This window comes from Aegilops tauschii, chromosome 5 (genome assembly GCF_002575655.3).
Source record: "Aegilops tauschii subsp. strangulata cultivar AL8/78 chromosome 5, Aet v6.0, whole genome shotgun sequence".
Classification (NCBI taxonomy): domain Eukaryota; kingdom Viridiplantae; phylum Streptophyta; class Magnoliopsida; order Poales; family Poaceae; genus Aegilops; species Aegilops tauschii.
The window spans coordinates 377787731-377813227 of NC_053039.3; the positions used below are offsets into that span (position 1 = coordinate 377787731).

Below are 25497 nucleotides of genomic sequence, written 5' to 3' on the forward strand. Positions count from 1 at the left end.
CCGCGAGTGGCGACCATTCGTTCGTTTGGGGCTCCGCGAGACTGCTGCCAGCTTCTCCGTCTCTCTCGGTTGCTCCGCCCCCGCCGTCCCGTCACCGTACGACGCGGTCTCGTCGCATTTGAAGTAAAAATGCACACAACCGTCGCATTCATGTCACGATTAGCATAATTTTATATTCATGGCATTTTGCACCGAATCGAATTTCTGGCAACAATAAAAAATGCTGAGCTATTTTCTGAGCACGTTTTGACATGACTACTCCCTCACGTGCCGACAACGGTGACGACACGGCGTTAACGGCCTCTGTCCGAAGCGACTGGGTCGAACCCGAGCGCTCCCTCGGTCACTCCCCTCCCTCACTCTCCCTCTCCTCTCTCGCGGGGCATGACGGTGGCGAGGTTCTGTTCATCCAGCGCCAGCCGACTGTGGTGGGATGCAATGGCGGAGCTGGGGGTATTCCTGGGTATTCCCTGGAATACCAAAGAATTTTGTGCAAAATTTTTTTTACTACATATATCAATATACGGTGTGGACTGACTTGGCCCAACCCAAACACAGCGACGCAGCGATGCGGGGAGCCAGACAGGAGCGACCGGGTGTCTGGTCTCGTGCGCGAGTAGCAGACCGAATCCCCTTTCCCCTTTCCCTAACCTAGCGCTAGTTGAGGCTCCGGCGGCGGTGGCGAGCGATTCTGGTCCGACAGCCGGCCTTCTCCTCTCGCCTCTCCCTCAGTTCCTCCCCTCCACTCCGGCCATCTCCCTCCCCAGCTCCCCTCCCCTCCGTCCGTCCCTCTCCTCCAATCCTCCGCGACTCCGCCAGGCGCCAGGCGCCAGGCCGCCAGTCCGCCTCCGGCTTCCCCAGCACGGCGACTGCCGGCAGCGCCCTCCGTCGATAGTACGACCTCGGTTCAGCGCCGTCCCGCAGCAGCAGGCAGCAGGTCCGGCGACAGCGCCGTCCAGCAGCAGCAGGCAGCAGGTCTGACCTTGGTTCCTCACTACCTCTGTTTATTTCCCTCTGTTTCTAACAAATCTGTAGATTATTCAGTGAGTGCTTGTAAATTTAAATGCAGTAAACTGAAATTGCAATAACTTCCTTTACTATGTGATTCATTTCTTGCTTACTATGAAAATTGAAGTGTTTGATTGGCCCCATGTACATTAGGCCATGCCACATTGTCACTGCCACTGATTTCTATTTTGTTTATGTGATTGTCATGCAGATGAAGAAGAAGGATGTTAGCATATTTGAAATGTGGGACAAATCTTCAAGACAAGGAAAATAACTTCTACGTCCACACCAACTTCTCTTTCCGTTGAGCTGGAGAGCAATCTGCAGCTAGCACTAGTGCAAAGATATGACGAAGCTCCGCAACCGGAGAGGGAGACAACTCCAATTGTAGAAGATGATGAAGCGGTCGATGAAGATGATGAATCAATGCCCCAATTTGAAGCAGATTTGGCAGCTCTGGAACGTGATCCCGGCAAGCGACTTCCCATTTCTTCGTATCATGCCAATGACCAAGTAGAGTTAGAAGGAGATGCATTGACTTGGGTGCTTGTCAACCAAAGGATCATAAGTTTGAGATCAGAGATTTTAGTGGACATCCCCGTCGCTTTTGCCCTACTTGGTTTAAGCATCATAAGTGGCTTGAGTATAGTGTGCAAGAAGAGGCTGCTTTCTGCTTTGTTTGCTACTTGTTCAAGGATAAAACAAAAAGTCTCGGAGGAGATGCATTTGTGAACGTTGGGGCTCTCACTACAGAATGTCAACCATGTTATCTCTATGTATCCGGCAATAAGGCGTGTTCTCATAAGGATTGCAAAAGAGTATATAATGGCACAGAGGCAGTAGCAGCAATGACTATGTTGACATCATTTCAGACATTTGAATTTGTTTTCATGGCACACTTGATGCAAGAAATATTTGAATACACCGATGACTCGGGTAGAGCTTTGCAAAAGAAAGATTAAGATATTGTTAATGCTATGGAGATTGTTGATCTCACAAAGCTGCACTTGCAATGCTTGCGAGAAGATGAAGGGTGGAATGATTTTCTTGAGAATGTCACTTCTTTTTGTGTAAAGCACAAGATCAAAATTGTTGACATGGAGGCTCCTTACTATCCTGCTGGGAGACCAAGAAGAGGGTGCTTCAATGGCACAAAGAATTACCAACGTTTCAAGGTTGAAACGTTTGTGGGTGTCATTGATAGGCAACTTCAAGAGCTGAATGCAAGATTTGAAGAGGTAAACACTGAACTACTTGCATGGCAGCATTCAGTCCACATGATTCATTTGATGCTTATGATAAAGAGAAGTTGGTTAGGCTTGCTAGAAAGTTTTATGCTAAGGATTTTACAAATGATGAATTGTCAAGACTTCCATGGCAATTAAGCATGTTCATTTCTCATGTGCGTAAGGATAAAAGGTTTAGCAAGTTGAAGAATCTATGTGAGCTTTCAGTTTTGATGGTTGAGACAAGAAAGAAAGAACAATATTATATCGTTTACAAACTTCTTAAGTTGGTTTCATTCTTCCGGTAGCCACTGCTAGCGTTGAGAGGGTATTTTCCTCGATGAAATACGTGAAGAATTCACTAAGAAACAAAATGGGTGATGAATATTTGAACAATTTGTTGGAAATATGCTCTAGAGGCAATAACAAATTGGTTATTATTATATTTCCTTGTTCATGATAATCGTTTATTATCCATGCTAGAATTTGTATTGATAGGAAACTCAGATACATGTGTGGATACATAGACAACACCATGTCCCTAGTAAGCCTCTAGTTGACTAGCTCGTCGATCAATTGATGGTTACGGTTTCCTGACCATGGACATTGGATGTCGTTGATAACGGGATCACATCATTAGGAGAATGATGTGATGGACAAGACCCAATCCTAAGCCTAGCACAAGATCGTGTAGTTCGTTTGCTAAGAGCTTTTCTAATGTCAAGTATCATTTCCTTAGACCATGAGATTGTGCAACTCCCGGATACCGTAGGAATGCTTTGGGTGTACCAAACGTCACAACGTAACTGGGTGGCTATAAAGGTGCACTACAGGTATCTCCGAAAGTGTCTGTTGGGTTGGCACGAATCGAGACTGAGATTTTTCACTCCGTGTAAACGGAGAGGTATCTCTGGGCCCACTCGGTAGGACATCATCATAATGTGCACAATGTGACCAAGGAGTTGATCACGGGATGATGTGTTACGGAACGAGTAAAGAGACTTGCCGGTAACGAGATTGAACAAGGTATCGGGATACCGACGATCGAATCTCGGGCAAGTAACATACCGATTGACAAAGGGAATTGTATACGGGATTGATTGAATCCCCGACATCATGGTTCATCCGATGAGATCATCGTGGAACATGTGGGAGCCAACATGGGTATCCAGATCCCGATGTTGGTTATTGGCCGGAGAACGTCTCGGTCATGTCTGCATGGTTCCCGAACCCGTAGGGTCTACACACTTAAGGTTCGATAACGCTAGGGTTATAGGGAATAGATATACGTGGTTACCGAATGTTGTTCGGAGTCCCGGATGAGATCCCGAACGTCACGAGGAGTTCCGGAATTGTCTGGAGGTAAAGATTTATATATGGGAAGTCCTGTTTTGGTCACCGGAAAAGTTTCGGGTGCTACCGGTAACGTACCGGGACCACCGGGAGGGTCCCGGGGGTCCACCAGTTGGGGCCACTGGCCCCAGAGGGCTGCGTGGGCCAAGTGTGGGAGGGGACCAGCCCCAGGTGGGCTGGTGCGCCCCCCCCCCCACAAGAGGCCTAAGGCGCAGGGAAAGGGGGAAGGGGGAAACTGTGACACCCCAAAATTTTGACTTTGTTTTACTAATTAAAATTTTGCCAGGAAATTAAACTTTTCCATTTGTCAAGATTTACCCCTTTTGATATTGTGGATTTTTACCTCAAGTGGAAACTTTCCAAAAGTATTGTTGGATTTGTATACTCTCTCTATGAAACAATTCTTTATCAGTGGATTTAATTGCAAGATTTGTTTTCTCAGAGCTTTATTCTTTTAAAATGATTTCTTTTGGATTTGGAGCCTGTTTTGCACTGGAACCATTTGGCAAATGCCTTTAAAATTTCCACCAAAATTTGGGGATGTCTTGCAAAAATATCTTTTGGTTATTAGAGATTTTGAGCTCTACATCAACTTTTCAAATCTGGGCCAGTAGGCATTTTTTCACTACAACCTATTTAAATATTGCTTTAAAAATTCTTCCAGGTGTTTGGAGAGGTCAGTAGATGCATATAATTCAACTTCATGCAAAAACCCAGTGATGTTCTTTGAAACATTTGAGTGAATCAACCTCTTTTCCATTCTGGTCCAGTTTGGTGATTTATACGGCAACCCTATTCTATTTTGCTCTAGTGACCCTGAGCTTTTTCCTGCTTGTAGCCCTTCCTACAAACCCCTTAAGTCTAGGAGAGTGGACCCTTTGGAGGATTTTAAGTGCATGCAATGAAACCTTTTTCTTTCTGTCCAAAACTGTAGTTTTGCAACGCTTGCACTAACAAGTTTCTGGTTTTGCCCAAATGACCTTGCCATCACCACCCACATCCAGGGAGACCCTGATCTGGAGATTTTGGCCACTCCAAAAGTTGCCTAAGTGCACTTGGCATTCTGTCGAACACTTGGTGTGCACAGTCAGTTTTGGGCATGTTTCCTAGTTTGCACTATGATCTTGATCCCCTGACCCAGCAACCTTGTCCACTAAGCTCCTGGCTACCCATAACCTAGTCCTGTTAAGTGCCAGCCTCACCCTCGCACTCTAGGCCGCCCTGGCATTTCGTCGAGCACGTCCCGTGCGTGCTCTGGGCGCGCCCAGAGCGCACGTTTTGCACGCGCGCGCACCGAGCCGCCGCGCCGCACTGCCGCCCCCGACGCGTCCCGTCCCTGGCCCCAGCTCGCCCGCTGAGACGCGCACTACGCTCGTGCACTACGCTCGCCCACTCTCCACGCCACCCCTGGCGCCCTATAGCGCCGCTGGCAGAGCTTTTGGCGGCATGCCGGCGTCGGCAGTGAGCCTCTGCCATGGACGGCGCCGCCCAAACCACGCCAGCGCGCCAGCTGCCCCGGTGAACAGCTCGAGCTTATCCCGAAGCCCGTCGGCACGCGCTCGTCGCCGCCACCTCGCCCTGCAGCTACAGCACCGCGGTCGCCGGCGTTCTTATCCTCAGCCGCCACGGGATCAGCCTCGAGCGCCTATTTAAGGGATCCCCGAGCTCGTTCAAGACCTCAGGCGACCTCAGACTTTCCCCCTTGTGCTCCCCAAGCAGTGGATTGGCCGGGAGAGGCCATCTTCCCCAACTCCGGCCGGTTCGGCCGCCGCTGCCTTCCGGTGCCATTCGTCGCAACCAGCCACTCCCCCGCGCATCCAGCGCCACCAATCGCTTCCTCTTGTCCTTGCGGAGCTGCCCAGCGCCTCACCCTCGATCGGAGACCACCGGAGCCCTAAACTCACTTCACTCCCGTAGCCCTCTCCGCCGCGGAGCTCGCCGCCGGCGACTCCTCCCACCACCGTCGACTCAAGAACCACCGAGAGGACCGCCCCGGTCTGGCGGGTCCATCCCTGCCCTCAGGAGCCCTCGAGGAGCCGCCGTTCATCGCCGGCGATCGCCGGAGTCCCGCTCCCGTGCGGGCAGAGAAGAGGAGGGAGAGAAGAGAATGGTCAAACCTGACCAGTGGGCCCTCTGGACCCACTGTCAGTGACCCCCGCGCCACCCACGCTGGCTTAAGTGGAAGCGTATTTCCGAGAGTACGTATCCCTTACCCCGAAAGCGTAAGCGCCCCGAAACGTTTTCCTTTTTCTGGTTTTATTTAAAACAGAGATTTGACCAAACTTTGACTGGCTATATCTTTTAAAATAAAACTCCAAATGAGTTGATTCTTTTTCCTACCTCTCTCAAATTTCATCTAGTTTATTTTAGGATTTATTTCAAAAAAATTTGAGACAACTTTTTGCACTGTATTTGAAATATTTGTATTTGATTATATTTTTCAAAATAGGAAATGGGGAGAGAAGAAAGCTTTCAAAAAGTGCACCCTTTGCATACTCTTGAAGGCAAGCATTCTGAACTCTGGCATAATATTTTTGTGTGGTGTTTTGATATGGTTACAACACCACTTGGGCTTGGAGTATACGTTATCTTTATGTAACGATAAAGTCTCACGCATGAGTGCATTTTGGAGATGTTTTGTTGTTAGCAATGGATATGCTGGTGATAGTGACCATCCTCGTGAGCTTCTCATGCATACCGGAAGGCAGCCGGGAAAGTCGTGGTCTTGGGTAGACACGGGCTTTTCCCTAGTCCCTCGTCGAGACGAGTATGTCCGGTATGGTATGGTGAGGCTTGATGAGTGGTGAGTTTATCTGTTAATGGTAATATTGTTGGAGAATGCTTGGACCTCCTGAGTTGGCCGTAGGTCGAGTCTTGGTTAGTATCTTCCACTACTTGTTTTGTACTACCACTTGTCCCTGCCGCAGGTAGGGTATGGTTCAGTAAGTTGTCAACCCCTTACCAAAGCACACACCGTACAGAGAGGCCATGGTGGAAGATACCGGGTGCATCCGGTAGGCAGGCCACCTGGTCCGGGGGCATGGGTGTTTCCGGTTGGGACCGAGAGGGGGGCACCCCTTAGAGCGCGCGTATATAAATTTGATCCCATGCTACGTCGAGGTTGTAGCCTCCCCACTTAGAGTTTTGCTTGGCAGGTGTCGTGGGTGATTCCAGACACCGGTAAGTTAAGCTGGTGTGTGCAGGTCAGGCGTGTTTTCAATTAAAAGGCCGTAGGCGGAATTAGTCCCGATGGACTAAATAAATTCGTTACTCGTGGGTAAATAGTACACCCTCTGCAGAGAATATATCCATTCGGATAGCCATGTTCATGGGTAAGGACTACAGTCTGAGGTGGATCTAGTGACGGTTTTCGGATGGAGAAACGGTTAACTGGATCATGGAAACGGTATTCGGATGGAGAACGGCTTAATTAGAATCTAGTGACGGTCTTCGGATGGAGGAACGGTTAGACTAGCTATTGTTTATGACCTGTGACACATGAGGATTATGATTATTATTTTTATGGACTAACCATTTTCATTATTTGAATTTATTGAGTATCCCTGGGACGGTTCTACCTCCTGGATATTCACTACGATTATTCTTATATAAGCCCTTTATGTGGTGTCGCTCAGACGCCCGACTGTGGCATGTTTGTTATTTATTTATCCCTTATAAGCCCTTTATGTGGTGTCGTTCAGACGCCCGACTGCGGCATGTTTGTTATTTATTTATCCTTTATAAGCCCTTTATGTGGTGTCGCTCAGACGCCCGACTGCGGCATGTTTGTTATTTATTTATCCTTTATAAGCCCTTTCTGTGGTGTCGCTCAGACGCCCGACTGCGGCATTGTTAATTTATTTGCAACCTTTCGAGGAGTCATTTCAGACACTCGGTCAGTACATTCTGTTTTTCTCCCGCATTGCATGTTCATATTTTTCCCTGCATGCGAGCATCACAGATTTTTGTGACAGACGTTATCATCATAAAAATATTTCGGAGCATGATTACCCCTTGTTATATTATACTCGTGTTCCTAATGTTTGCGAGTACATTCAAACGTACTCACTGGCTTGTCCCTGGCTATTGTCTTGGCCAGATTTCGCGCATGGGGAGAGCGTTACGACGACAGCCCCGGAACCTACGCAGTGTTGATAGCAGCCTCGCGAAGATAGGAGTTATCCTGGTCAGCTGTTCTTGTGGGAAATGGAGTCCCATAGATGCAGATGAACCACAAACCGCTTCCGCCATCAACCACTAGAAACCAAGTGTTGTACTCCTAGGCCACAATGGTCTTGTACTACATATTTTGTACTTTGCTTGGAATTCTTGTATCAAGTTGGTGCCTCATCAGCTAACAGTAATCCTGGGGCTGGTGAGCACAAAGGCCGCTTTCTGGGAAATTAATATCCCAAAAATCCGGTCATGACAGACTTGGTATTAGAGCCAGGCTGACCATTGGCTAATCCTATCTTAGCCAGGTCAATAAACCTAGGTTAACCAAACCACCAGACCTTAACCTAACCTCGGCAAGCTTCTCGCGTAAGATAGCCCCACAGTGACCCGACGCCTTTCGGCGGACGGTGCCCAACCTATCAGCCTAGCCCGTCGATCGCGCGCCAGTGACCGACACCCAACCCGTCCCATTCGCAAGCGTACGAAGGAAGACTCCGTCCCCTTTTCCTATAAAAAGGGCACGCTAGCCTCAACCCAGCACGGCACAACCCCTTTCCCCAAACCAAGCCACGATGCCTGGCCCCATCGTTCACAATGAGACTACAGCAACCAACCTTGGAGGTTTTGTGACCGTGCTCGCAAACCTCACTCGCCGTGCCTATGCATTAGAAGAGCCTCCTGAATATGTTGTGTACCAAGGACCCATGTACGGTGAGAGCCGTCAGTACTAGGCCACTGTGCACATCTATGGTAGGGGTCTGTCGCCAGAACGTCCCTACAGGTTCACTGGAAGGACCACTTCCTTTGAGCCACAAGCCATCCAACTGGCAGCTCGAGAAGCTATAGTTCAACTCCGGCACTTGTCGCCCAGAGTTAACTGTCGCTCGTTCTACTACTACCCCAGTCGTGACGGGTATGGTAGACCGCCCCAGGTTGCCAACGGAGATCACGAGACAGATCCTGCACTATTGCATCTGGTGCGCTATGTAAGCGCACTAGAACAACTGTTCGATCAGGTCACCCTTGATCTGATCGCAGCTCGTGGAGAACTGGTTCGCCGAGCCCCGGCGAGAGGAGAAGTGGAGCCCGACGCCGACAACCCAGTCGTGCTGTTCGGACACCCAATTGATCCCTTGAGGTCTGCCCCGGCCATCAACCAGAGTGCTTTGGTGTCCCCAGAAGCGCTCCGTCGTCTTTTGGGAACCCGTTCCAATGGGATTGTGGCCAACAACCCCCGCGATGGCCATCACCACTACCCCGACCCTGCAGCCCCTCAACCTCAACCAGCAAATCCCGATGGAGAAACCCGTGGAGAAACCTCGGCATCCGCCAGGCCAACCCACTTAGACATTAACGAAGTAGACTAGGTCGCTCGAGTTGTATCGAGCCTTAGTTTTCCTACGCTTTGTAATGGTGTGATCTTGTATCGCTTTTATTAAACGCTGTCTGCTTGTGCGCCCCGTTTTGGAGTAGTAGCTATGCATATGTACGCTGGCGTACAGTTGCATTTTTAAAATTTCGGGCGCAGCTACCAAGACCAACCCCGACGGCACCCACAGTAAGGCGTCACATTTATGTGATGCGTATATCTGTGGCTTTGACCCTAGAACAGGATCGACAACCAGTTGCCCTTCACCACGGTAGATAACCCAACCCCAATGCTATAAAAAGGCCACCTCGTGACCTTGCCGAGTACCCCTCACCTTGTGCGCAGCACTCACAGCCATTTCTTTGCCATGCCGACCCCCAGTATTTATCTGAGAACCCCATACGCAACCCCGGGTAGTTTTGTTAAATTATTGTGGGACTTTACCTGCAGTACCATGAGTGCCACCCATCCACCCCAGTACGAGTTGCTCAAATCGAGGATCACCCCATCCACCTCGAAATATTGGGCAGTGGTGCACATCCCTCCCGCATACCCAAACCAAGACCCAACAGAAGTTTCCTTCGTGGGAAAATCCATGCCGACTCCGCATATGGCCATAGAAGCTGCTGCGTACGAGGCGCTCGCTCGCCTTCGATTCGCGGTACCCTATGCCAGCGAACGAGGATATTATTATTTTCCGAGTCGTGCAGCACCCGGAGAAGTTGCATCTTTTCCCGGTGGACGAATTGAGAGAGATCCAGTACTGGCCAACCTTGCCCAGTACGTTATCGCTCAGGAGCGTTTGACTCAGCGGGTAATGGGTTATCTCCAGAGCCTCGCTGATTTAAATCCTCGGATCGCTATTGGCAGACCACTGAGGCCTGACCAGGAGAGGCGCATTCATCGACTGGTCAACCCGCTTCCCCCGATAGAAGAGGAGTGTGCCCCAGTACCAGAGGCGTTTTCTCAGGACCCTGTCTTTTTGCCGTTTTCTTTGTAAACGTCACCGCTGTGTTTATTATCCCAGTATTTATTTATGTGTTGTAACTTGCGCGTGGTATCCAAATTTGTGCGATGAATCCGAGTTTTGGTTTCAATTATGTGAGCAGTGTTGCTGCTGTTATTTTTGTTATAACTTTTTTTTTCTCTCGGAATATTTTTTGTAATGAGATTTCTTTCCCCGAGTTGCTACAGCGTATATATCTTTACGACATAGATTTTTTTTATTCGCACAGCACTGTAACAGCAGACTCACAACCTCAACCACTCGACCTTGTGCACTAATTGCAAATCCTCGTACACATTTTGCGCCTAACTGATCACACCCGAGGACACCACAGTCTCAGTAAGAGAGATTTGTGAGTGATCATTCGGACGCGAGCTGCCCCAGCACACCGACAACAGTTAGCACTCGATGCCGCACCTAATCCTCGTGATCGCCGCCACCGCGAAGAGCTAACACTCGAGCGGCAGCATCACGACGATCATCCAGGATCATCGCGCACAAGAGCACGGATAACCCCAGCAGCACCGCCAAACCTCCACACACCAGGACCACATACCAGTCCGGCATCGCCTCCGCCATTGGAGCCTCGTCTCGAGCTCCTGCTAACAACAATGGAGGAGAAGGAAGGAGAAGTAGGAACGAGGCCAGGTGTGAGGAAGAAGAGAGGAGCACCGTGATCATTTTATAGCTCGAGATCGGTGTACGGTGGGCGAGGTCCACCAGCGCCACTCGTCGCTCGATCGCCGGTGTTCGGAGGCGAGTCCGTGAGCAGTGCCGACAGCGCACTGGCCCGCGAGGTGAGTGCACGCTGCACCGGCAGCTAGCACGCCGCGCACTACCGCAGTACGGCCTAGATGCCCTACGCGCTAGGCGTCGCCGGTGGAGGAAGCGCGGGAGAGCACGCGAGAGAGAAGAGAGAGCCAGAGGTAGAAGAAGAGGCCGACAGTGGGCCCTGGGTCCACCTGCAAGCCAGTGAGAGCACTGTGCTCTCGGGTGCGATCAGCGTATCTTAGTAATTTAGAATTTATTCTAAATTACTGTGCCCAGCATAGAAATATCTCGGGTTTTTTTCCCGACCTTAGATTTTTCCACGCAACGCCAGTGTCCACACTGTGGTTTTACACCACTAATTGCCCTCTCACTGTAGCCGCTTTGTTTTTACACAGTTGAATGATTTCTTTGGGTAAGGGCAATGTTTGTTCAAAATAGCTTTTAACAAATCTCGAGGACGAGATTTTTCTTAAGGGGGGTAGTGTTGTGACACCCCAAAATTTTGACTTTGTTTTACTAACTAAAATTTTGCCAGGAAATTAAACTTTTCCATTTGTCAAGATTTACCCCTTTTGATATTGTGGATTTTTACCTCAAGTGGAAACTTTCCAAAAGTATTGTTGGATTTGTATACTCTCTCTATGAAACAATTCTTTATCAGTGGATTTAATTGCAAGATTTGTTTTCTCAGAGCTTTATTCTTTTAAAATGATTTCTTTTGGATTTGGAGCCTGTTTTGGACTTCAACCATTTGGCAAATGCCTTTAAAATTTCCACCAAAATTTGGGGATGTCTTGCAAAAATATCTTTTGGTTATTAGAGATTTTGAGCTCTACATCAACTTTTCAAATCTGGGCCAGTAGGCATTTTTTCACTACAACCTATTTAAATATTGCTTTAAAAATTCTTCCAGGTGTTTGGAGAGGTCAGTAGATGCATATAATTCAACTTCATGCAAAAACCCAGTGATGTTCTTTGAAACATTTGAGTGAATCAACCTCTTTTCCATTCTGGTCCAGTTTGGTGATTTATACTGCAACCCTATTCTATTTTGCTCTAGTGACCCTGAGCTTTTTCCTGCTTGTAGCCCTTCCTACAAACCCCTTAAGTCCAGGAGAGTGGACCCTTTGGAGGATTTTAAGTGCATGCAATGAAACCTTTTTCTTTCTGTCCAAAACTGTAGTTTTGCAACGCTTGCACTAACAAGTTTCTGGTTTTGCCCAAATGACCTTGCCATCACCACCCACATCCAAGGAGACCCTGATCTGGAGATTTTGGCCACTCCAAGAGTTGCCTAAGTGCACTTGGCATTCTGTCGAACACTTGGTGTGCACAGTCAGTTTTGGGCATGTTTCCTAGTTTGCACTATGATCTTGATCCCCTGACCCAGCAACCTTGTCCACTAAGCTCCTGGCTACCCATAACCTAGTCCTGTTAAGTGCCAGCCTCACCCTCGCACTCTAGGCCGCCCTGGCATTTCGTCGAGCACGTCCCGTGCGTGCTCTGGGCGCGCCCAGAGCGCACGTTTTGCACGCGTGCGCACCGAGCCGCCACGCCGCACTGCCGCCCCCGACGCGTCCCGTCCCTGGCCCCAGCTCACCCGCTGAGACGCGCACTACGCTCGCCCACTCTCCACGCCACCCCTGGCGCCCTATAGCGCCGCTGGCAGAGCTTTTGGCGGCACGCCGGCGTCGGCAGCGAGCCTCTGCCATGGACGGCGCCGCCCAAACCACGCCAGCACGCCAGCTGCCCCGGTGAACAGCTCGAGCTTATCCCGAAGCCCGTCGGCACGCGCTCGTCGCCGCCACCTCGCCCTGCAGCTACAGCACCGCGGTCGCCGGCGTTCTTATCCTCAGCCGCCACGGGATCAGCCTCGAGCGCCTATTTAAGGGATCCCCGAGCTCGTTCAAGACCTCAGGCGACCTCAGACTTTCCCCCTTGTGCTCCCCAAGCAGTGGATTGGCCGGGAGAGGCCATCTTCCCCAACTCCGGCCGGTTCGGCCGCCGCTGCCTTCCGGTGCCATTCGTCGCAACCAGCCACTCCCCCGCGCATCCAGCGCCACCAATCGCTTCCTCTTGTCCTTGCGGAGCTGCCCAGCGCCTCACCCTCGATCGGAGACCACCGGGGCCCTAAACTCACTTCACTCCCGTAGCCCTCTCCGCCGCGGAGCTCGCCGCCGGCGACTCCTCCCACCACCGTCGACCCAAGAACCACCGAGAGGACCGCCCCGGTCTGGCGGGTCCATCCCTGCCCTCAGGAGCCCTCGAGGAGCCGCCGTTCGTCGCCGGCGATCGCCGGAGTCCCGCTCCCGTGCGGGCAGAGAAGAGGAGGGAGAGAAGAGAATGGTCAAACCTGACCAGTGGGCCCTCTGGACCCACTGTCAGTGACCCCCGCGCCACCCACGCTGGCTTAAGTGGAAGCGTATTTCCGAGAGTACGTATCCCCTACCCCGAAAGCGTAAGCGCCCCGAAACGTTTTCCTTTTTCTGGTTTTATTTAAAACAGAGATTTGACCAAACTTTGACTGGCTATATCTTTTAAAATAAAACTCCAAATGAGTTGATTCTTTTTCCTACCTCTCTCAAATTTCATCTAGTTTATTTTAGGATTTATTTCAAAAAAAAATTGAGACAACTTTTTGCACTGTATTTGAAATATTTGTATTTGATTATATTTTTCAAAATAGGAAATGGGGAGAGAAGAAAGCTTTCAAAAAGTGCACCCTTTGCATACTCTTGAAGGCAAGCATTCTGAACTCTGGCATAATATTTTTGTGTGGTGTTTTGATTGGTTACAACACCACTTGGGCTTGGAGTATACGTTATCTTTATGTAACGATAAAGTCTCACGCATGAGTGCATTTTGGAGATGTTTTGTTGTTAGCAATGGATATGCTGGTGATAGTGACCATCCTCGTGAGCTTCTCATGCATACCGGAAGGCAGCCGGGAAAGTCGTGGTCTTGGGTAGACACGGGCTTTTCCCTAGTCCCTCGTCGAGACGAGTATGTCCGGTATGGTATGGTGAGGCTTGATGAGTGGTGAGTTTATCTGTTAATGGTAATATTGTTGGAGAATGCTTGGACCTCCTGAGTTGGCCGTAGGTCGAGTCTTGGTTAGTATCTTCCACTACTTGTTTTGTACTACCACTTGTCCCTGCCGCAGGTAGGGTATGGTTCAGTAAGTTGTCAACCCCTTACCAAAGCACACACCGTACAGAGAGGCCATGGTGGAAGATACCGGGTGCATCCGGTAGGCAGGCCACCTGGTCCGGGGGCATGGGTGTTTCCGGTTGGGACCGAGAGGGGGGCACCCCTTAGAGCGCGCGTATATAAATTTGATCCCATGCTACGTCGAGGTTGTAGCCTCCCCACTTAGAGTTTTGCTTGGCAGGTGTCGTGGGTGATTCCAGACACCGGTAAGTTAAGCTGGTGTGTGCAGGTCAGGCGTGTTTTCAATTAAAAGGCCGTAGGCGGAATTAGTCCCGATGGACTAAATAAATTCGTTACTCGTGGGTAAATAGTACACCCTCTGCAGAGAATATATCCATTCGGATAGCCATGTTCATGGGTAAGGACTACAGTCTGAGGTGGATCTAGTGATGGTTTTCGGATGGAGAAACGGTTAAACTGGATCATGGAAACGGTTTTCGGATGGAGAACAGCTTAATTAGAATCTAGTGACGGTCTTCGGATGGAGGAACGGCTAGACTAGCTATTGTTTATGACCTGTGACACATGAGGATTATGATTATTATTTTTATGGACTAACCATTTTCATTATTTGAATTTATTGAGTATCCCTGGGACGGTTCTACCTCCTGGATATTCACTACGATTATTCTTATATAAGCCCTTTATGTGGTGTCGCTCAGACGCCCGACTGTGGCATGTTTGTTATTTATTTATCCCTTATAAGCCCTTTATGTGGTGTCGTTCAGACGCCCGACTGCGGCATGTTTGTTATTTATTTATCCTTTATAAGCCCTTTATGTGGTGTCGCTCAGACGCCCGGCTGCGGCATGTTTGTTATTTATTTATCCTTTATAAGCCCTTTCTGTGGTGTCGCTCAGACGCCCGACTGCGGCATTGTTAATTTATTTGCAACCTTTCAAGGAGTCATTTCAGACACTCGGTCAGTACATTCTGTTTTTCTCCCGCATTGCATGTTCATATTTTTCCCTGCATGCGAGCATCACAGATTTTTGTGACAGACGTTATCATCATAAAAATATTTCGGAGCATGATTACCCCTTGTTATATTATACCCGTGTTCCTAATGTTTGCGAGTACATTCAAACGTACTCACTGGCTTGTCCCTGGCTATTGTCTTGGCCAGATTTCGCGCATGGGGAGAGCGTTACGACGACAGCCCCGGAACCTACGCAGTGTTGATAGCAGCCTCGCGAAGATAGGAGTTATCCTGGTCAGCTGTTCTTGTGGGAAATGGAGTCCCATAGATGCAGATGAACCACAAACCGCTTCCGCCATCAACCACTAGAAACCAAGTGCTGTACTCCTAGGCCACAATGGTCTTGTACTACATATTTTGTACTTTGCTTGGAATTCTTGTATCAAGTTGGTGCCTCATCAGCTAACAGTAATCCTGGGGCTGGTGAGCACAAAGGCCGCTTTCTGGGAAATTAATATCCCAAAAATCCGGTCGTGACAGAAACCCTAGGCTCAGATGGGCCTAAGGCCCACCTAGTGGTGCGCCCCCCTCTCTCCCCCCTTGGCCGCCCCTCCAAGTCCCATCTAGGGCTGGCCGCACCCCTTGGGGGGGAACCCTAGATGGGGGCGCAGCCCCTCCCCCTCCCCTATATATAGTGGGGGTTTTGGGGCTGCCACAGACATGAGAACATCTCTCTCTTGGCGCAGCCCTACCCCTCTCCCTCCTCGTCTCTCATAGTGCTTGGCGAAGCCCTGCTGGAGTGCCACGCTCCTCCATCACCACCATGCCGTTGTGCTGCTGCTGGACGGAGTCTTCCCCAACCTCTCCCTCTCTCCTTGCTGGATCAAGGCGTGGGAGACGTCACCGGGCTGCACGTGTGTTGAACGCGGAGGCGCCGTGGTTCGGCGCTTAGATCGGAATCAACCGCGATCTGAATCGCTACGAGTACGACTCCTTCATCCGCGTTCTTGCAACGCTTCCGCATCGCGATCTACAATGGTATGTAGATGCACTCCCCTTCCCCTCGTTGCTAGATTACTCCATAGATTGATCTTGGTGATGCGTAGAAAATTTTGAATTTCTGCTATGTTCCCCAACAGTGGCATCATGAGCTAGGTCTATGCGTAGTTTCTATGCACGAGTAGAACACAAAGTAGTTTTGGGCGTCGATTTTGTCAATTTACTTGTCGTTACTAGTCTTATCTTGATTCGGCGGCATCGTGGGATGAAGCGGCCCGGACCGACCTTACACGTACACTTACGTGAGACAGGTTCCACCGACTGACATGCACTAGTTACATAAGGTGGCTAGCGGGTGTCTGTCTCTCCCACTTTAGTCGGATCGGATTCGATGAAAAGGGTCCTTATGAAGGGTAAATAGAAATTAGCATATCACGTTGTGGTTTTTGCGTAGGTAAGAAACGTTCTTGCTAGAAACCCATAGCAGCCACGTAAAACATGCAACAACAATTAGAGGACGTCTAACTTGTTTTTGCAGGGTATGCTATGTGATGTGATATGGCCAAAAGGATGTGATGAATGATATATGTGATGTATGAGATTGATCATGTTCTTGTAATAGGAATCACGACTTGCATGTCGATGAGTATGACAACCGGCAGGAGCCATAGGAGTTTTCTTAATTTATTGTATGACCTGCGTGTCAATGAAAAACGCCATGTAATTTCTTTACTTTATTGCTAACCGTTAGCCATAGTAGTAGAAGTAATAGTTGGCGAGACAACTTCATGAAGACACAATGATGGAGATCATGATGATGGAGATCATGGTGTCATGCCGGTGACGAAGGTGATCATGCCGCGCCTCAAAGATGGAGATCAAAAGGCGCAAGATGATATCGGCCATATCATGTCACTTTATGATTTGCATGTGATGTTTGTCATGTTTACATCTTATTTGCTTAGAACGACGGTAGCATAAATAAGATGATCCCTCACTAAAATTTCAAGAGACGTGTTCCCCCTAACTGTGCACCGTTGCGAAGGTTCGTTGTTTCGAAGCACCACGTGATGATCGGGTGTGATAGATTCTAACGTTCGGATACAACGGGTGTTGACAAGCCTAGCATGTACAGACATGGCCTCGGAACACATGCGAAACACTTAGGTTGACTTGACGAGCCTAGCATGTACAGACATGGCCTCGGAACACAAGAGATCGAAAGGTCGAACATGAGTCGTATAATAGATGCGATCAACATGGAGATGTTCACCGATGATGACTAGTCCGTCTCACGTGATGATCGGACACGGCCTAGTTTGACTCGGATCATGTATCACTTAGATGACTAGAGGGATGTCTATCTGAGTGGGAGTTCATTAAATAATCAGATGAACTTAATTATCATGAACATAGTCAAAAGGTCTTTGCAAATTATGTCATAGCTTACGCTTTAGTTCTACTGTTTAAGATATGTTCCTAGAGAAAAATTTAGTTGAAAGTTGATAGTAGCAATTATGCGGACTGGGTCCGTAAACTAAGGATTGTCCTCATTGCTGCACAGAAGGCTTATGTCCTTAATGTACCGCTCGGTGTGCCGAACCTCAGCGTCGTCTGTAGATGTTGCGAAACATCCGACATACACGTTTTGATGACTACGTGATAGTTCAGTGCGTAATGCTAACGGTTTAGAATTGTGGCACCAAAGACGTTTTTCGTCGCAGAACATATGAGATGTTCCGAAGACTGAAATTGAGATTTCAGACTAGTGCCCACGTCAAGAGGTATGAGACCTCTGACAAGTTTCTTAAGCCTGCAGACTAAGGGAGAAAAGCTCAATCGTTGAGCATGTGCTCAGATTGTCTGAGTACCACAATCGCTTGAATCGAGTGGGAGTTAATCTTCCAGATAAGATAGTGATGGTTCTCCATAGTCACTGCCACCAAGCTATTAGAGCTTCGTGATGAACTATAACATATCAGGGATAGGCATGATGATCCTTGAGCAACTCGCGATGTTTGACACCGCGAAAGTAGAAATCAAGAAGGAGCATCAATTGTTGATGGTTAGTAAAACCACTAGTTTCTAGAAGGGCAAGGGCAAAAGGGATACTTCATGAAACAACAAATCATTTGCTGCTCTAGTGAAGAATCCCAAGGTTGAACCCAAACCCGAGACTAAGTGCTTCTGTAATGAGGGAAACGGTCACTGAAGCAGAACTACCCTAGATACTTGGTAGATGAGAAGGCAGGCAAGGTCGACAGAAGTATATTGGATATACATTATATGAATGTGTACTTTACTAGTACTCCTAGCAGCACCAGGGTATTAGATACCGGTTCGGTTGCTAAGTGTTAGTAACTCAAAATAAAATCTGCGGAATAAACGGAGACTAGCTAAAGGTGAGATGACGATATGTGTTGGAAGTGTTTCCAAGGTTGATGTGATCAAGCATCGCATGCTCCCTCTACCATCGAGATTGGTGTTAAACCTAAATAATTGTTATTTGGTGTTTGCGTTGAGCATAAACATGATTGGATTATGTTTATCGCAATACAGTTATTCATTTAAGGAGAATAATGGTTACTCTGTTTATTTGAATAATACCTTCAATGGTCTTGCACCTAAAATGAATCTCGATCGCAGTGATACACATGTTCGTGCCAAAAATATATAAAATAGTAATGATAGTACCACATACTTGTGACACTGCCATTTGAGTCATATTGGTATAGAACGCATGAAGAAGCTCCATGTAGATGGATCTTTGGACTCACTCGTTTTTGAAAAGATTGAGACATGCGAACCATGTCTATTGGTATATATGCATGAAGAAACTCCATGCAGATGGATCGTTTGGACTCACTTGTTTTGAATCACTTGAGACATGCAAATCATACCACATGGGCAAGATGACTGAAAGGCCTCGTTTTCAGTAAGATGGAACAAGAGAGCAACTTGTTGGAAGTAATACATTTGATGTGTGCAGTCCAATGAGTGCTGAGGCACGCAGTGGATATCGATATGTTCTTACTTCACAGATGATTTGAGTAGATGTTGAGAATATTTACTTGATGAAACACAAGTCTGAATTATTGAAAGGTTCAAGTAATTTCAGAGTGAAGTTGAAGATCGTCGTGACAAGAGGATAAAATGTCTATGATATGATCATAGAGATATCTGAGTTACGAGTTTGGCACACAATTAAGACATTGTGGAAAGTGTTTCACAATTAATACCGCCTGGAACACCACAATGTGATGGTGTGTCCGAACATCATAACTGCACCCTATTGGATATGGTGCATACCATGATGTCTCTATACCACTATCGTTTATGGGTTAGGCGTTAGAGACAACCACATTCACTTTAAATAGGGCACCACGCAATTCCGTTGAGACGACACCATTTAGAGAAACATAAGTTGTTGTTTCTTAAAAGTTTGGGGCTGCGATGCTTATGTGAAAAAGTTTCAGGCTGATAAGCTCGAACCCAAAGCGGATAAATGCATCTTCATAGAATACCCAAAACAGTTGGGTATACCTCCTGTTTCAGATCTGGAAGTAAACAGGTCCTTTCTCGAGAAAAAGTTTCTCTCGAAAGAATTGAGTGGGAGGATGGTGGAGACTTGATGAGGTTATTGAACCATAACTTCAACTAGTGTGTAGCAGGGCACAGGAAGTTGTTCCTGTGGCACCTACACCAATTGAAGTGGAAGCTTATGATAGTGATCATGAAACTTCGGATCAAGTCACTACCAAACCTCATAGGACGACGAGGATGCGTACTACTTCAGAGTAGTACGTGATCCTGTCTTGGAAGTCATGTTGCTAGACAACAATGAACCTACGAGCTATGGAGAAGCAATGGTGGGCCCGGATTCCGATGAATGGCTCGAGGCCATAAAATCCGAGAGGATCCATGTATAAAAGCAAAGTATAGACTTTGGAAGAAATACTTGATAGTCGCAAGGCTGTTGGGTGCAGATGGATTTTAAAAGGAAGACAGACAATGATGGTAAGTGTCACCATTAAGAAAGCTCGGCTTGTCGTTAAGATGTTTTCCGACAAGTTCAAGGAGTTGACTACGATGAGACTTTCTCACTCGTAGCGATGCTAAGAGTCTGTTGGAATTATATTAGCAGTTACTGCATTATTTATGAAATCTTGCAGATAGGATGTCAAAACATTGTTTCCTCGATGATTTCTTGAGGAAAGGTTGTATGTGATACAACCAGAAGGTTTTGTCAATCCTGAAAGATGCTAACAAGTATGCAATGCTCCAGCAATCCTTCTAAGGACCGGAGTAAGCATCTCGGAGTTGGAATGTACGCTTTGATGAGATGATCAAAGATTTTGGGTTTATACAAAGTTTATGAGAAACTTGTATTTCCAAAGAAGTGAGTGGGAGCACTATAGAATTTCTGTTGAGTATATGTTGTTGACATATTGTTGATCAGAGATGATGTAGAATTTCTGGAAAGCATACAAGGTTATTTGAAAAGTGTTTTCAATGGAAAACCTGGATTAAGCTACTTGGACATTGAGCATCAAGATCTATAAGGATAGATCAAAAACCGCTTAATAGTACTTTCAATACATACCGTGACAAGATTTTGAAGGAGTTCAAAATAGACCAGCAAAGAAGGAGTTCTTGGCTGTGTTACAAGGTGTGAGTATTGAGTAAGACTCAAGACCTGACCACAGCAGAAGAGAGAGAAAGGACGAAGGTCGTCCCCTATGCTTTAGACGTAGGCTCTACAGTATGCTATGCTGTGTACCGCACATGAAGTGTGCCTTGACACATGTCTGGCAAGAGGGTACAAAGGTGATCCAGGAGTAGATCACTAGATAGCGGTCAAAATTATCCTTAGAGGAATAAGGAAATGTTTCTCGGTTATGGAGGTGATAAAGAGTTCGACGTAAAGAGTTACGTCGATGCAAGCTTAACACCTATCCGGATAGCTCTGAGTAGAGATACTGGATACGTATAATGGAGCAACAATTTGGAATAGCTCCAAGTGGAACGTGGTAGCAGCATCTACGATATGACATAAAGTTTTGCGAAATACATAGGGATTTGAATGTTGCAGACCCGTTGACTACAATCTCTCTCAAGCATAACATGATCAAACCAGAACTCATTGAGTGTTAATCACATAGTGATGTGAACTAGATTGTTGACTCTAGTAAACTCTTTGGATGTTAGTCACATGGTGATGTGACCTGTGAGTGTTAATCACATGGTGATGTGAACTAGATTATTGACTCTAGTGCAAGTGGGAGACTGTTGGAAATATGCTCTAGAGGCAATAACAAATTGGTTATTATTATATTTCCTTGTTCATGATAATCGTTTATTATCCATGCTAGAATTTGTATTGATAGGAAACTCAGATACATGTGTGGATACATAGACAACACCATGTCCCTAGTAAGCCTCTAGTTGACTAGCTCGTTGATCAATAGATGGTTACAGTTTCCTGACCATGGACATTGGATGTCGTTGATAACGGGATCACATCATTAGGAGAATGATGTGATGGACAAGACCCAATCCTAAGCCTAGCACAAGATCGTGTAGTTCGTTTGCTAAGAGCTTTTCTAATGTCAGGTATCATTTCCTTAGACCATGAGATTGTGCAACTCCCGGATACCGTAGGAATGCTTTGGGTGTACCAAACGTCACAACGTAACTGGGTGACTATAAAGGTGCACTACAGGTATCTCCGATAGTGTCTGTTGGGTTGGCACGAATCGAGACTGGGATTTGTCACTCCGTGTAAACGGAGAGGTATCTCTGGGCCCACTCGGTAGGACATCATCATAATGTGCACAATGTGACCAAGGAGTTGATCATGGGATGATGTGTTACGGAACGACTAAAGAGACTTGCCGGTAACGAGATTGAACAAGGTATCGGGATACCGACGATCGAATCTCGGGCAAGTAACATATCGATTGACAAAGGGAATTGTATACGAGATTGATTGAATCCCCGACATCACGGTTCATCCGATGAGATCATCGTGGAACATGTGGGAGCCAACATGGGTATCCAGATCCCGCTGTTGGTTATTGGCGGAGAACGTCTCGGTCATGTCTGCATGGTTCCCGAACCCGTAGGGTCTACACACTTAAGGTTCGATGACGCTAGGGTTATAGGGAATAGATATACGTGGTTACCGAATGTTGTTCGGAGTCCCGTATGAGATCCCGGACATCATGAGGAGTTCCGGAATGGTCCGGAGGTAAAGATTTATATATGGGAAGTCCTGTTTTGGTCACCGGAAAAGTTTCGGGTGCTACCGGTAACGTACCAGGACCACCGGGAGGGTCCCGGGGGTCCACCAGGTGGGGCCACCGGCCCCAGAGGGCTGCGTGGGCCAAGTGTGGGAGGGGACCAGCCCCAGGTGGGCTGGTGCGCCCCCCACAAGAGGCCCAAGGCGCAGGGAAAGGGGGAAGGGGGAAACCCTAGGCTCAGATGGGCCTAAGGCCCACCTAGTGGTGCGCCCCCCCTCTCCCCCCTTGGCCGCCCCTCCAAGTCCCATCTAGGGCTGGCCGCACCCCTTGGGGGGGAACCCTAGATGGGGGCGCAGCCCCTCCCCCTCCCCTATATATGGTGGGGGTTTTGGGGCTGCCACAGACATGAGAACATCTCTCTCTTGGCGCAGCCCTACCCCTCCCCCTCCTCGTCTCTCGCAGTGCTTGGCGAAGCCCTGCTGGAGTGCCACGCTCCTCCATCACCACCATGCCGTTGTGCTGCTACTGGACGGAGTCTTCCCCAACCTCTCCCTCTCTCCTTGCTGGATCAAGGCGTGGGAGACGTCACCGGGCTGCACGTGTGTTGAACGCGGAGGCGCCGTGGTTCGGCGCTTAGATCGGAATCAACCGCGATCTGAATCGCTACGAGTACGACTCCTTCATCCGCGTTCTTGCAACGCTTCCGCATCGCGATCTACAATGGTATGTAGATGCACTCCCCTTCCCCTCGGTGCTAGATTACTCCATAGATTGATCTTGGTGATGCGTAGAAAATTTTGAATTTCTGCTACGTTCCCCAACACAATAGCTTGGTTACATTCGTTGAGAGAGAATTCTTCAGGCAAGTGAAAGATGAGGATGTCATCAATCTCTTCCAGAAAGGGATCGTAAAATTATATTGTAATTTTCTTTGCTATTTGTAATTTTTCTTAATTGTTAGAGATATTGCGACAATGATATTTTGCTACTATTATTGATGTATGGTCATTGAGTCATTAATGTTATCATCTTGTTGTACATTTATTGTTCTATTGTGTTGCTTTGGCATAAAAAAATTAAAAGAATACCCATCAGCAAATTCCTGGCTCCGCCACTAGTGGGATGGTCTCAACGAGGTCATGTTCACCGACCCCCCAACCAGCTGGGGTGTGGCATACTGTGAAACAGCATCCACAGGGTCATGTTCATCGAGCGCCAACAGCCTACAACCGCGATGAGGTACTGTTCATCGAACGCCAACTGCCTACGACCGTAATGGCCTCCCCTGTTTGTTTGGATGTGGAGAATTAGATGCCACTGGAAAACGAGTTTCTAAAAGTTTTTTAGGAAAACCAGTTTTATTTACTTTTTCAGAAAAGAACTATGATAACGTCTAAACGTTCTACTTACATGGACAGATCCGAACGACCCTCTGCACGATCGTTGATCCAACGTGATCGGTAAACCCACCAGGCCACCGGCCCACGTTTCTGTTTTTTTCACGATCGCTACTCCCACCAGCCAGCCCCCCCACCTAGTGGGATGGTCTCAACGAGGTCATGTTCACCGACCCCCCAACCAGCTGGGGTGTGGCATACCGTGAAACAACATCCACAGGGTCATGTTCATCGAGCGCCAACAGCCTACAACCGCGACGAGGTACTGTTCATCGAACGCCAACTGCCTACGACCATAATGGCCTCCCCTGTTTGTTTGGATGTGGAGAATTAGATGCCACTGGAAAACGAGTTTCTAAAAGTTTTTTAGGAAAACCAGTTTTATTTACTTTTTCAGAAAAGAACTATGATAACGTCCAAACGTTCTGCTTACATGGACAGATCCGAACGACCCTCCGCACGATCGTTGATCCAACGTGATCGGTAAACCCACCAGGCCACCGGCCCACGTTTCTGTTTTTTTCACGATCGCTACTCCCGCCAGCCAGCCCCCCCGGCGCTCGATCGCCACCGGCGCATGTTTCAGTTTTTTTTCACGATCGCTAATCCCACCAGCACCCCGCTTGATCACTAATCCCACCAGCGCACATTCTCTGCTTTTTTTCCTCATCTAGTTTCTTCTCTTTGAAAAAAAATCCGTACAAAGCAGGAGTTGAACCTAAAGACCTCTCCTTTCAAGCCTATCTCTGCTAACCAACTGGACTAACGAATCATTTATGGATGTTTATCGATTCACATCTAATTTGTATACATATAACTATGTTTGAAGTAACTGGAACAAAACTGCTCATGCTAGATATACTAGAAGAACGCCCGTGCGTTGCAACGGGGCCACATTAATTTTAAAAGTTCAATATTAATATTCTCATACATATCAAGTGACATTGGCGACCTTTTTTACCATCAAATCCTCACACACACATTCTCTCCCTCCCTCTTCCTCACTCTCTCTCCCCTCTCCCTCTCTCTCTCTAACACACACACATATCCATCTTACTGGGTACGGGACCATAATCCATTTATTTCACACACACACGCTAGTGCATAAAATTATAGATTATGTGTATTATATTTGCCACCATAACTGAGGGAATTAATTTCATGTAAATCGGCCAGCCACAGCTTCAAGAATACGCGGAGGAGGTGGCCCGGGTCGGCGTCGGCGCCGTCCGGCGCGGGCCACGGGCCCGCTTCCAAGTGCGTCTGCGCGCCGGCCACCCACGCCGGGTCCTTCAAGTGCCGCTTCCACCGCACCAACTCCCAGGGCCACGGCCACAGCCAAGGCCAGGGAAGCCACCCTTCTTCGCCCCCTTCACCGGCCATGGCCAACGCGGTGCCACGACACCCGGCCTCGCCGTCCTCGTCCTCCGACACCGTCGCGACCCAGTGACGCAGCCCAAGCATCGGCCTCGAGAATCAAGAACGCTCGACAACGGAGAGGGAAGAGAAGATCATATACATGTCATAAGAAAGGGAGTTTATTTACTGCTCCCTCGATGTATTGTTTCCTTTGTTTGGAGACTGATTACCATCCGTGAGTTAAGGTAAGGTTAATGTGATTGAGCGATTTTTCTGAAAATCAAATATTTGTTTTCTAATTAATGTGATTGAGTGATTTAAGTTAGGTTAATTAATTTAGATTTGATCTTTAGAGATTGTTCGTGATTGATTCTATATTACTAAATAACTTGCGCCAGTATGGAAAGTTCTGATCTGTTCAGATCTCTTTCGTTGTGTGAGAGGGTGACGCGAATAAACCGA

The 25497-nt window shown here is 47.9% G+C and overlaps 1 long non-coding RNA gene across 1 annotated transcript; it reads left to right on the top strand.

Moving 5' to 3' along the window:
* The first annotated feature begins 539 nt into the window (after positions 1-539).
* LOC109735204 (uncharacterized) lies at positions 540-23319 on the top strand. Its single transcript, XR_012184906.1, has 3 exons — positions 540-968; positions 1220-2633; positions 23109-23319. It is a non-coding gene; the product is annotated as an uncharacterized lncRNA (long non-coding RNA).
* The last annotated feature ends 2178 nt before the right edge of the window (positions 23320-25497 follow it).